The sequence below is a fragment of the Melospiza georgiana genome, chromosome 8 (assembly GCF_028018845.1).
Source record: "Melospiza georgiana isolate bMelGeo1 chromosome 8, bMelGeo1.pri, whole genome shotgun sequence".
Taxonomy (NCBI): Eukaryota; Metazoa; Chordata; class Aves; order Passeriformes; family Passerellidae; genus Melospiza; species Melospiza georgiana.
Window position 1 is genome coordinate 18524031 of NC_080437.1, and position 14377 is coordinate 18538407.

The window sequence follows — 14377 nt, forward strand, 5'->3', positions numbered from 1 at the left end:
ACCTTAGAAACAGCTTGTAAATACCCAGTTGCTTTACATGTATAAACATACTCCCATGCTCAGGTCTGTGTATATACTTTTGCCTATTTATGAAATATATATGCATATGTAAAAGGTGCAGGAATGTGAAATCAATGCTCTGAAGCGAAACCAAAGAACAAATAGAAGCTGGATAAAATTAAGCTTCATTAGCCTACCAGCCATATATATCCCTGGCCTTTTATTTAACTCCTAGGGCTGGAAGTCTTCCAAAGCAGTGGAGGGACTTGGAAGCACCCATCTGACTGACTTGCACTCCTAAGCCTTCTTGGTATGCTTGAAGACTCCACCTTTGTGGGGTTTGTTTAATTGCTGGGGGGGTTTTCTCCTTTTTTTGTTTTGTTTTGTGGGGTTTGGTGTGAGGGGGGGGAAATGTGTGGGTATGTGTTTGTTTGTTTGTTTGTTCATTTGTTTTCTTGCTTGGGGTTTTTTGTGTTTGTTTTGTTGTTTTGTTTTTAATCCCAGCGTCTCAGGAAGAGCAAGCCCATCCACACAAGGATGGGAAATTTTGTTAGCATGAGGAAAGTGGAATTTGAACCCATATCTAATCCAGGGTTTTGACTAATTCCTCATCACTTTGAAAAGCTAGATGTATATTTCACTAGGCAGATATTTGGATGTCATTGTTTTCTTCTGTATTGTATATATCATTGAGAATTTCCCAGTGTACTCTGGACTGGGGCAATGACTTACACAACAATCCTTTCTCTCTTTTGTGGGATCTATTAGCAAATATATATACTGACATACTGAGCTCTTGTGGATGGGCAACAACCTTGGGAGCTGAAAAAGCAAGTCCAGCATGACTAAGGACCTTTAGTTTTTAATTTCACGACTCTGCTTTTACTTGTAAGCCTCAATTTTTCAGTAAGATATCTCAGAGAAAAATCAGGATTAGATTAGAAGATTTCTCAATACCTACAAAGAAGTGTTAGACTTGCCAGTTCCCAGCACTATTTCTAAGCATCATGACTGTGGATGAAAAAATTCAAAGAGCCAAGTGTACTGGGAAGGATCAGAGCCACAAGGCTGATAAAACCCAAACCTACAACGGAAAGTTGATTTTATCACATTGAAGTTTAGTTCAGACTTCAACTCTTGTGAAAATCCTCAGCAAATTCCCATCTAAGACTATACAGTTAAGTTTCTGGAAAGACTTGTGCCAGATATTTTCTTCCCTGATGGGAATTCCAAGATAAAAGCACTTAAGAGATGGGATATGTGCTGAGACTGCTGATGTGGTGTGGCACCATGCAAGGAGCATAGATGCACATGCAATGTGCAAAAACCACGCCCGCAAGTCTCTAGCCATACATGCTTGTGCTTTTTGCTTTTGCTACTGCAGCAAGGGATCCTTTGATTTATATGGCAACTTGCACTGTCTTGATCTCTCTCTTGATCACAGGTCTTGATGAGCTTGATCTGAGCTTCCAGGCAAAACAGTCAAGCCAAGTATTTCTGTGTTAATCTTACAGCTGTGGAACACATGTCCCTGAACATGTGCAAAGCTGAAGACAGAGCTGGGAATGGGACTCGCATGTCCAGCATGGAAAGCTCATTATTTCTGTTTGTCTAGACTGGTCAATTATGCTAAAGCAACACTGGCTGAACATTTGCACAGAAGCAAATAGCTCTAAAGCTTAGTTTCTAGGAGTATCACAGCTCTGTAACTGGGAATCCCCTGGGTTTGGGTGCAGTTTGAACCACTGTCCAAAATGCTGTTCTGCCTTACATCCTCTGTTTTTATTTTAGCTTCCTTTTCCTCTATTCCCCAGAATTAGTGTCTGCAGCTACTCTTGCTCTCCACAAGCATTTTTAACCCTGAACTGTAAAACAGAGGAGAACAAGTTGACTTAAGGATGAGTAGAGATTAGGGGTGAGAGAAGTTCGATCTGTAGCCTGGAGAATTAGTGTCCTTCCATCAGGGATTTGCCCTTAATTCACCACTGGATAGGACTGTTAGGTTTGAACAGACGGATGCTGCTCCTGCAATTCTCTCCCCTGCCCCAGAGACCAGAGAGGGGCTGGGTGTTGGTAGGCAGCTGCTGCCAGCTTCCTGTGGGAGCAGTAGGTTAAGGAATGGGAGCTGGCAAGGTGTCCCTGTCTTTGATGATGAGGAGGAGCAGGCTGTGCACGACAGCTCAGCTGTCTTCCAGCACCCAGGCCAGCCAGCCAGATCTGTGAGGCCTTCCCAATCAGCACAGCAAGCTCAGCTTTGCTGCCGTCAGCACTGCTGAGAGCAGAGGCTGAGGATGGGTGAATCCAAATATCCGGATTGCATGGATATTGGCTGGAAGCATTCCACCATATCCGTGTGACTGCCTTTGCGTGATATTCATGCTCATCAGAAAATTAATTATTCCATTCAGCAGGCTCTGTGAGCTGGGAGGATTACCTTTCAATACCTGGAGTTCCTGCTGGGAGTGGGAGAGGTGTGTGTGAGAGAGAGAGAGAGAGAGAGCAAGCTTGTCTGTCTGCCTGTGTATCAACAGGCTGTGTTGTGGACACAGATGTGTACAGACAGCAAGAGATTGTACCTGACTGCAGATACAGGGAAGGAATTGCACGAATAATGCAGAAATAAGGAAGATGCCTTGCTCTGTGTGTCTGTGAAAGAGAGTGCCCTTGGTGACTCTCTCAGTGGCTTTGCATACCAGAAAGATAAGTATTTTCTTTCAGCTAGGTCAGCTGTGTACAGGTAGCAGAGGGTGCAGGGCCTGGGTTGGCAGCAATGTCTTGTTTTTGCCTTTATTTTTGTGAGGGACTTATGCATGGCCAGACTGTCTCATGTTTGTTAGATCTACATTCAGAAGAGTTGATATGTGTTTAATACCAGCCTAAACCTTCTCATGGTTTCCTGTGTACTTGTCCTTACAACAGCAAAATGCACATGTGTACACAATGATTGTTGAAAAACTGCACGTGATGGAAAAACTGGTGTCAGCTGGCATCATCACATTAGTACCTCTGATTTTGACTATGGCCCTCCTAAACACAGGTCCTGTTGTCTTCCTTATAGTACAGCTGATCAACCCCATGTACCTCAGGGGTTAACTTATATCAGCAAGAAAGCAGAATCAGGTCTTGCAATATTTAAAAGAAAAGCTTTGTACCTCAGTTTGAAAGCTTTCCTGCAATCCTCTGAGTAACAGGATGTTTTTTCCCATATGGGGTAGTATGGTCTGCATATGTGCATGAGCTGGAGTTCTCCAGCTGCAGCAGCAAGGAGGGATCTTTCCTGGAAAGCAAAATTGCTTTATTAAGGCTTGGCTTTGAGAGCGCCCTGATTGGCTCTGCTAGGCAGCACAGCGCAGAGTTTCAAGCTTGGGGTATTCTTGGAAATTTGTGTTATTAATTGAAAGCTTATTAATGGCAAACACAGGATGACATTTTACATGGTTTAGTTATGTTCTGTGAGTCATTGGTACAAAGCAGTCTCAGCCACAAGGCAAGGAATCTCCTGCCGTAACTGATAACAGGGGAGCAATAACAGCTCAGCTCCCTAACTGGTCCTGAGGCGACAGCCACGAGCCTTACAAGTGTCTGATCATCTCTCTCAGGAGAGGAGGTCACCCTCTCCTCTGAGGTGGTCACTCATCCTGGGGTTAAGGGAAATCTCAGAGGAAAGCACACTTAGTCACTGAGGTAATAAGCACTTGTTTGTTACCAGTGGGCTTCAGAATTTTGGCCTCTCTAAATCTGTTGAATTGCCCTTAAAAATAAAAAGGCCCTGAAGTGAGGGCGCTGCTGACATCACACTGGAAGTCAGTAGTCCAGTCTCTAGAACAGGATATGTGATGTTGTTCTAGATAATTGAACTTTGTTGTACTGAACTGTGGCTGGGTTCTCTTGAATAATTCTCCAGTCCCATTCTGTCAGGCTGGTGCTGTTGCCACTTCCCTGGGGACCCTGTTCCAGTACCTGACCACCCTCTGCGTGAAGAACCTTTTCCTAGTGTCCAACCTAAACCTCCCCTGACAACTTCAGGCCATTCTCTGGGGTCCTGTCATGGTCCCCCCAGAGCAGAGATCAGTGTCTGCCCATTCTCTTCCCCTCAGAGGAAGCTGTAACTGCAGTGACGTCTGTCCTCAGTCTCCTCTTGTCCAGGCTGAACAGACCAAGTGACCTCAGCTGCTCCTCATGTGGCTTCACCTCTAGACTCTTCACCATCTTCATTGCCCTCCTTTGTGCTATCTAAAAATCAAAATGACATTCTTGTTGAAACAAGAAGAGAACAAATGTCTTAGATTCTTAATGTATTTTTAAAGAAAGTGACATTGCCCAGCCAGTTTGTGGATGTGTCCACCTAGTCCATGAAAGGTGCATTATTTTAAAGCAGATTCCTGAACACCGTCATCCAGAGTTATGTTTATCTTTCTTACACTTACAGGCATAAGCCAAGCAGGCATTCTACTAGGACAGACACTTCTGCAAGCCATAGCCATGGATCTGCAGCCTCTTTTGTCTGGGAAGGAAGCAAGTTTGAACAAAACCCTCAAATATCTCCATCAATCTTCTTGGTCTCCCTTCCCCACTGCTATGTGTGCATCTCATCCTATCTGAGAGAATTCCCTGGGTTCTTTCCCAGGCACACTGAGGGTAGTTAAACCCAGTGTTGTCACAAGTGGCTTTGCTTATGTTTCTGAGGTTCCTCAGGGAAGCACTTATCATAAGCTCCACTTTGGTCCTCAGAAAAGCAGGTGAGAGTTTTCCAAAGCTTAGTCTTGGTTTGGCAAATCAACCCTCTGGGATGGAAGATGCAAGGGAGGAGATGGTGGGAAGCCACCACCATGTGGGTCTGCAGAAATAGCAATACATGCCCCCTGTCATGGAGGAAGATTCAGTTGTGGCTGCCAACTGGATTGTTCCTTGTTTGGGACAGTGCCTAGAGGTAAGCATCTGTACAGAGTGGGGAGGGAAATTTCCTTGAGGATCTGTTAGACCTATAGATCTGTGGGTTGTGTGTTGTCTGTTACCCATATTCAGTGCTGCAGTGCCAATCTGCAGCTACAGCTCCATCACTGCCTGGAGCTGGGTACAAACAAAATCCTCTCTGTACTGCTGAGAGCTCTTCAGGGAAATGTAGACAGCAGAACTCCTCTGCACTCCCTTGTCCAGCAGCAGAATTATTTCCAGAACTGCATTGTAGGCACTGGGAGGAGATTATAGGCCAAGCACTTAAACTCTTCCACCCTGGTTAGCAGGAGCCCCACAGCTGTGGATTGTCTGATGCCAGCAAATAAACCAGATGGACGACAGGGATGGAGACAGGCCAAGCTGGGATGGAAAGCATAGAGTGCCCTCCTGTCTTAATGGGCTTCTGAAAGATGAAGTAGCACAAGCTGAAAAGAGCCTTCAGCTGCAAAGCTCCCTGTGTTCAGGTAATGGGAAACAGGACCTCCTCTTTTTTTTTGGGACTTCAGATGTGGCTTCTTGGGGTCTCCTCTAACACCACAGGATGAAGGGTGATGTCTTTGGTACCTACAGGAAAGTGGGACATTTCCAGGCTTCACTGGAGAGAAGATTCCAGACCTACAGATGCAAAGAGCAGTGAGTTTGGGAAGAAAAACCCAGCAGTAATAGTGAGAGATATCACAGACCATATGCATACTAGAGTGTATCCCTGCAGTTGCCTGTTCTGGTTAGCAGGTTGCAGGAAGATAAAGCCCACCCAGTCTGCACAGGACAGTGATGGGTCAGTGCTTCTGATCAACATATGCTGCTCTTGCAAGGGGCCAGACCTGGCTATTCCTCTAGCACTTCATGTCTGTGATTTGTTACCTGAGTGATGGCAAGGCCTACAACTCAGATGAGACCATCTTTGTGCTAAGTGCTTTATGTACAAGTATGGTGAGATTCAGACCCAAAAAGAGCTTTCTCCCATTAACAGATTTCTCCTATTAACAGAACATCTATTTATGGACAGGCTATCTCAAAAGGCTGTGAGAAAACCATAAGGCTTAATTTCACCAGCTGTTCAGGGTCCCCCGACTCCAGCTCTCTTCAAAACTCAAGGTAAGGCAACCTACCCTTGTCTGTGCATTTATCTCGGTTGACAATGTAGGCACCCGAAGTTTGGTGCCCCCAAATAACGAGTGACCTAAATAACTCATGGATCTCTTGAGTTTGAAGGCTACAGAAAATGCCCCAGGACTTTGTATATATAGGATCGCTTGGATTCATACATGGAGCCCATTATCAGTGGTGAGAATTTAACTGGTGTTATGCCTTAGTTCTATGACTGGCTTTCCTCCCAACAGTCTAGTTGGAATTTTTCAAAAGGTAGAAGCAAGTATGTTCAGCACTAAAATATGCCTACTGCATGCTTTGAAGTACTTTGAATTTAGAGTATTCCAGCTTTACTAGGAGATCAGTCTCTCATTCCAGGAAACACAATCTACAGGAGCCTTTCTCAAAATAAAGGGTTGTACCTCAGTTCAGTGCCTCTTCAAGCTAGGCCAAGCTGCTTGCCGGTCTGTTTTGGAAGGGATTACTAAACACACCCATCAGTGTGCTGGAAAATCACCCCTGCTGGTAACAGGTACTGTCCAGACAGATTACATTGTGTTTATGGGGTTCAGCGTGGAGGGGTGGATACAGGACATCCTTGCCAGGCTGTTTATGGCTGTAGGGGAGCGTGCCCTTTCTAGGTGTGATCCTCACCTCCACCATTTGTCCTTCTTCCTCCATTCTGCCATCCCCGTAGCAGCCTGGATTGGTTATAGCCCACATGTTACAGTGGCCAACCTGCAAAAAGCGAGCCAGAAAAAGTTAATGTGGAGTTCTGGTCTACTCCCAGGATGCATTTGGGCTGCAGCCCATAATGATATGTATAATTGCGAAGGCCTGCCAAAAAAAGCAGGCTGGATTTAATTGAGTCAACACACTGCTATTAATAATAAAATGGCAGAGACTTTGCTATTAATCACTTGTGCTGGCTTTATCACAGGCAGTCTCGGCTATCTGGCTACCAAACAAGACCTTTAAAAAAAATGGTGCAGTGGAAAAGTTACTACTGGGAATACACCTGCTAACAAAACAAACCTTGTAAACAAACTGTTCCTTGCAGAAGAGTGTTCTTTTTGGAGGGGGATCTTACTTGGGGGGCAAATGGGATTATGTGAAATGGCTATGTCCTGCAACAAAGTCCTCTTTTTATATCACTGGAGGATGCACTTGGCAAATGGTGCATCTTTGGAAAAGGTATGCTTGATAAAGGACTTAGTACAGGGTGGGAATAAAGGGATAAATGAATCCTCCAAAGAGAAAGGTAATTGCTGCAGCACAGCCCAGAGAGGAATGCATCTGTTACTAGTAAATGGAAAACACCATATCCAGTGAGTGATGGAACAAAAATGGAAATGCAACCTAAATAGCATGCCTGACACCAAAATTGCGGCTCTCCTTGTAGACGCCTGGATAAACTATGGTATATTGAAGTGGATGACTGGATGTAGAGCTCTGTACCCCAAAATGGATGCTGCCAACACTGCATATGCAGCACCTCTGAAGGAGTAGGGTCTGGTCTTCTGAGGGATCTTCAAGGCCTAGAAACACCCTGTTCCCTAAAACCTGACTCGGTGTGGAGGAAGCCTTGAATGGGGCTCCAGCCCCTTCACACATGCTCTATATTTGCTTTCATGCCCATGTTCCCTGTGGCTCTCCTGGTGAACTGTGCCCCAGTGCCTGAGGCTGGTACTATTTCCTCGTGGCAGTGCAGTGCATTTTTAAAAGCTGCCCCTGCTGAGGTTGTTATCGTAGCAAACATGGAAATGACAATCTTTACTGTTGCTCCTGAGTAGAGCAGCTTGTGGTGGCTATGTCTGGGAAGGCACCATGTGGCAAAAACATCTGAAACCCAGGAAGAAGGGAATAGGCTTGAAAACCTGAGCAGGGAAGGGGATGTGTCTGTAGGCAGAGCCAAAGGATGTAGGGCAGGTAGAAGAACAAACAACACAAATATCAAATATCTTGCTTTAAGTCTAAGATATTGCAAGACTTAAAAACATTACTCTTCAAGCAGACAGTTGGAAGGGGAGAATCCCCTAACTTCCATATTTAAGAATGCCAAAGGAATGAATCTTTTTTCTCTTCCAAGTTTTCCTACAAAAAGGGATAATTTTTCTCTACACCAATGCAAAAAATTCCTGTGCATCATGCACCAAATAGTCAAGTAAAAGAAACTATTTAACAGAATAAAAGCCCTCTTTCTGCTATGAATTAACAAGGTCCACAAATGAATGCAAACATTATCCCTCAGAAGGAAAGAGGAAAAAAGAAAACAGAAAGGAACAAAAAAAAACCCAGAAAAAAAAATTACCCACTTCCTGCAGTTTTCCTTTCCTCCCCATAAAGCGAGTGTCTTATCCTCAGAGAAATTCACTTCATTGTTAGAAATAGCCAAAATTGGCTTGCAACTAGTAAAGATGCCAAGAATTTGCACCTTGCTCTGTGACCTAAAGCAAAAATGACATGAACATTGACAAATTTGACAAGGAAATTTGTGCAAAAAACAACTTCTATTTGGCTAGCCAAGCAGCAAATATGTCGGATGATATGCTTTATTAAGCAATCCATTTTTCAGCAATAGCTGCACCATCTGCAAAGGTTAGTGTGCATCAGGCTTTCCACAGAATTTCATCTGCGTCTGCAGCTAGGTGCAACACACGACCACATTTTTCATGTACATACAATTTTGGATGCAAATAGAATACTTGATGAAAGAGGTGACCTTCCGGACTGACTTCCCCCATGCAGTAAAGTCACAGGCGCAGAAGCAGCTGAGAGAAACATATCTCTGCCTGGAGGGAGGCAGGGAGTGGCAGAGAGGAAGGAAGGCAAAGTGAGACATAAAAAGAAGAGGGAACTTCAAGAAAAAGTGTTTCCCCCAAAAATGGCTTGGCTCATTGCATAGCAGAGACTCTACACTTGTACCAGTCCAAGTGGACTGGAAACTGTTGTAGCTGCAGTTTTCTTCTGAATGGTATCCATCTCTCCATCTTATAGTTTTCTCTTGTTATCTTGTTTAATTCCTGCTACTACACTCTCTAAAGATCACTGTCTTTCATTACTCCCTCTCACAGTTTGCATTCCAGACTTGCCATCTCTTAGGGATGGACCATTTACCTTATTGCTACTACAGCCCCTGCCTATGGCTACTGGATCTCCTTCTGAACATCCTGGGCTTAACAGGATGCGTTTTCTAAATCCAAGGAGGGGAAGCATTGCTTTCAAGCATTGGTCAGACATACCTATTTTCTGACTGCTTTTGGGTTTTTTTTTCTTTAAGCCATGATGGTCTTGCCTCTGTATTTTTCTACCCTATTTTCTAGTGGATGGATATGGCCTTTCATGTGCTGTCTGCCCTACATTAGGTGAAATCAACTCTTCCCTAGTCCCCAGTCTTCCTCCCCAAGTGTATGCTGTACACATGGCTCCCTACGCCTCATTGATGGTTGCTGGTTATAAATTCATGTTCTCAATCCCTACTCCCCTTAGCTGAAGTTGGATGCCATCCCAGTGCCTTGCAACTGTCCCTGGTCCAGTGGAAAGTTTAATCTGCCAGTTCATGCCGTGCTGTCCTATGGGGAGAGTTCAGTTCTGTGCAGCTCCACACTGCACAGAGAGAAGCTCATTAGCAGGACATGGTAGTGTCTGATGACACTGTGGTCCAAGAAGGCATCATTAGGCACAAAATGTTTTCTGTAGCTCTCTGAGATTTCCTGGTAACTTAAAGAATTCAGACGTAGCTACTGTGGGGGCACAGATGAATTGGGGAGCAGAGATGTGCTCTCCAAGGGCCCTCTCCCATCTGTGTCTTTTGCAGCAGCAGATATCAGACAAAGCCTTTGCCCCCTTTTTGACTCCTTGGATCCTTGCTGCACAAGATGCAGATGGGACTGGCTGGGCCTGGCAGGCACACTCTTCCCTGGTTGGCTGCTAAGTGGTGTTAAGTGATGAATGTTAAACTTAACAAGGGGACTTACAGATTTACGTAAGGATTTTACTGCCTGCCAGGTATAAATGATGGAGCAGCTTTGATCTTTAGGGGGATCAGTACTGGAAGTGATTTAAACTAAAGTTAATAAAACTGCTTAAAACTGTACTCTGTAGTCCCACATGCTGAAGGAGCCCTTGGTCACTTGACTGCTCTAAGTAAAAATTGTTCACATTTATGAGGGAGACCAAATCCCATTGGTGTTAACTGTGTTTCCAGCTGAATAATAAATGGTATCTTCCAAGAGTCCTGCAAGTCCTTCCCTATGTGCACGGCAGGTCCCACAATATACAATATCCACAGATTTAAAAAAAGAGAGGCCCTTTGTAGTTCTGCAGGCTTTTTTCATCCACTCTCCACTTCATAATCCCTACACCAGGTCTGATCCTTTTGCCGTTTTGTAGCATGTCACAAACTATTGTTCGAGCTTTTAAAAATTTTGCCATCAAGTGAAATTCTGGAATTCTAGGTGGGTTTTACCTCTAGAATTTGCTGGCCAGCACTGACAAGTACATGCCATAAACATTAAAATTTCATTAGCTTCATGGGAGACTTTGCCACCGTGCACCTTTAGAAATCCAGACATCAGATTACAGATTTTATGAATAGTCCTGCAGCGTCTTCTTTCACTGCAGTGCATCTTAAGAAGTTCCTCATGAAGGTGAAAATCATAATTTTTAATGGGAGATCTGTTTTCTGTCTCCCAGGAATCAGTCACCTCCCACAATATAATCATGAGTATTTCCACTGGGAATTTCCATAACATCCCACGATGAAACAATGTGAGCTGCAGTGGGCAGGATGCTCAGATGTTTGTGCAAACATGACTTGTGCAAGCTGCGCTGATTCAGGTGAAGAAGTGGCTTTTTTGTAACTGTCAGAGAAGTTGGTGGGATTTACTGACACCCCTGCATTAGCCCAGCTCATTAGGTTCACAAGAGAGAATGAATCCCATGCATTAATTGTGCTCACAGCTATGAAGCGAACAGGCCTTCCCTACATGCCAGGGGGTCTACTGTCAACTGCAGTCACCAGGCTGTCCCTCCACAGACACACACAAATGGAAGTCATCCTGCTACTGCTATAGGGGTTTCTAATTCTCCTGCCATTTCCTAGAAACTCTTTAACAACTACCAGAATGCCTTCTGTCTGCTTGGTAACAAAACAAGTAGCCTTTCATGGCCCTTTCTAGAAACCAGTGATTGGCAGCCACTGAAATTGAATTAGCAGTAGCTCACCACTGGTAGAAAAAATACTTTTTTGTTTTTTATTTCAGCCCAGTGCACTGTTAGTGATGAAACTCTGTAGCACAATGATTTGATGAGGCCGTGATCTTGGAAAGATGCAAAAAGAGATGGGCTGTTTCAGGCAGACCATGAGGAAATCCTGAATTATAAAGGTAAGATCAACTCTGGGATAGGATTTGCTCTGTGGGGGAGCCAGCTGGAAACTGCCAGTGCTTGGGAGGAAGTTGCATTAAAATCTTGTTACTTGTACCTTGTTTTATAATTACCTCTTGCAGAGTGTGGGTTTTTTTTCTGAATTACAGTCACTGTTGGAGACAGGTTATGGGCTTAGACAGACCACTGGCTGGACAGCCTGGTATTTCCTGCATTCTTACTTCCACAGATCCTCTAATAGCCCTGCTGCCTGGCTTTGTCCTGCTATTGTGTCTCACTGCGAGGATGGTCTGTGTCTGAGATTGTCGGGGGAATTCTGCAGACAGATTCTAGTGGTATTTTCAGAGCCCCCTGATTTGCTCCTCGCACTCCTGTAGCATTTTCTAAATTCCCTGGGGGCCGAGGGTCATCTCTCACTTTACATGGGATAAATTGATAATGACACAATGAAATCGGTCATGATGAAATGGCTCCAATTTTATTACAGTGGGAGGGGATTTTGGATCTATGTTTCTGTTGTGTTGTCTCAGGAGCTGTGCTTACACCAGCGGCTTTTTGCAAAAAATTTCTGACAGCATTTTGAAGTCTCCTGTTCCATCCTGTATCTTGACACTACATTTAGCAAACAGTTTTCAGAGGTTTTCTGAGAGAAGACCTTCCTGTTGCATCTTGTAGCAGCCTGTCTGTTTGCTGTGGCTGAATTTTTGTGGGGCCACAACAGCTGTGTAAGAGAATGAGCAAAGTGATAGATCATCTATGAAGACTAGCATGGATAGAATTTGTTCCTCATCCACCTGTCAGTGCAAGAGAAGAAGTAGTTTGGGAAGCATGACTAGATTTGGGGCCATTTTCTTGAGGCTCCTACTTTGCTCTTTCCTTGTACTACTGCATCAGACTAAGGGCTAGATCCAAGCAGCTTTCTTAATCCCTTGAAAAAGATGCTATATGTTCCTTAAAGTGTGGGGAAATCAGGAATATTATGCCCTGAGATTTGTTTGAATCCAATCCTCTGCTCTCAGTTAATTTCTGCTTCCTGGTATTTTTCCTGTGCTGCAGTGTGGAGTTGAGCACTGAAGTACTCAGACATGATAAATCCACACTGATTTACCTACTAAACAACTGGGCCCAGGTAAGATAGAGAGCAGAGAACCCCTCAACAGAGTTCTTTAAATTAAACCACAGGCAGGTATTTCAGCCAGTTAGCTGGGCATTCAGTTGTGGCCTTTGCTACAGAGTAAAACCAGTTTTTCCAAAGGACACCGGTAGCAACTCTTAAAAAAGGAGTTGTGGCCCCTCCCCAGTGACCTTTCCTTGTCAAATGCTACATGCTGTGATGTTCCTACACAATAGAGAACACTCTGCTCTCTGTGTACTTGGCAAAGGAAGAAATGGCTTTTTTAATCTCATTGCATGAATTATTGGCAAAACGTTTGAAGTGGCTCCAAGATTCCTCTCTGACTGACTTGCATTTTCTCAGGAGATTTGTGTAGTTTGGGAGTTTGGAACCTGTAACTGAATAACTCATAGAAAGCATTTGCTACCTTTTGAAAGGATGCTGTGTCCTTGCGGAAAAACCACTTCATCTGCTGCATCACCATGGCTCTGCAGGGGACAGGCCTTGCTGGCTGTCCCTCAGAGGATGCCCACCCCTTCTGCTGCCCTGCCTGGCCCCCAGCAGAGGCATTGCCTGGAGGCTGTGGGCTCCACCCTGCCAGGCCTTGGGCAAACACCAGCGTGCGCCAGCCCTTGCCCTGAGCAGTCTGTAGAGACAGGGCATGGAAACACAGGCAGCAGCCTGGGGTCATGTACAGAGCAAGTGCCAGAGCTGTGCTCCTGAAGCCTCATCAGCCCTCAGCTGCAGGGAGGGACACCTTGTATCGGTAGTCAGCCCTTTTCTCTTTGTGTACTGCTTCCCTGGGCTTGCTCATGTGCCTCTGCCATGGGCCAGGTATTGCTCCAGGAGTCCAGTGCAGATCATGTCCTTGCTTTTTGACAGAGCATCCCTCTGACTTCCTGCTGACCACAGTGAGTGAAGGCTTGTCACAGAACAGGGATGGCCACCTCCCCTCCTTGAGAGCTAGGCTTCTTTTTGCAAGATCAAAGTGGAGGGAGTGTGCCAGAACCTGCCAAACTGCTGCTGGGGAGACTGACAGGGAGTGACAGAGCCTGAAACTGTCTGGCAGATTGTTTGTTTAATGGGGAAAAATGTTTTCCTGACACTGTAGAGCACTTTAAATCGTAAATGATGTCAATAACACACGTTCACCTGTTCCTACCACAGAGTTCTCCCTCCCACACCACCCCTTTAGTGGGAACTCCATTAGTGCCCAGACCCTTGCCAAATACCAGGAGCCTGTGGCTGATTTGCCAATCAGGGTCAGCAGCACGAGAGTGACCATGCCACGGGGGCAGTGATCCCTGCAGAGTCGCCAGTGTGGCAGCTCCAGGAGAAGAGGAAAGGGGATCACAATGGATTCATTCTTCACCACACTCCCCCTGGCCCCTTCAACTGGCCCCAGTGGCTGGCCCAGCCTCTAAGTCTTCCCTTCAACTTTGATTCTCTGGGCCTGCAAAGTGGAAAATGAATTGGATCTGAGCCATGTGCTACCCTGCTGTCACCTGGTGTCATTTTTATTTTTCAGGCTGAAATGGTCCCAGAATATTGGCAGCTCTGAAATGGTAAGGATATCTAATCAGGTGATTTATGCTGGGAGGAATTTGACCAGGAGCCAGGAACTGGTAGTGACATTCTCCTCCTCCCCAGCCAGGGACGGAGCTCCCACCTTTGGTGGGGGCTATGGGTGTCATTTGTTTTGCACCTGTGAGGTCCCATCCTTGCCCCTGTGCCGACCGCTGCAGAGCTGCCAGCTCAGCTCCCTGCCTCCCCAAGCCAGTAAATAATTACCTCCCCCTTCCCATCTCTGGAATGCGTACATAAACA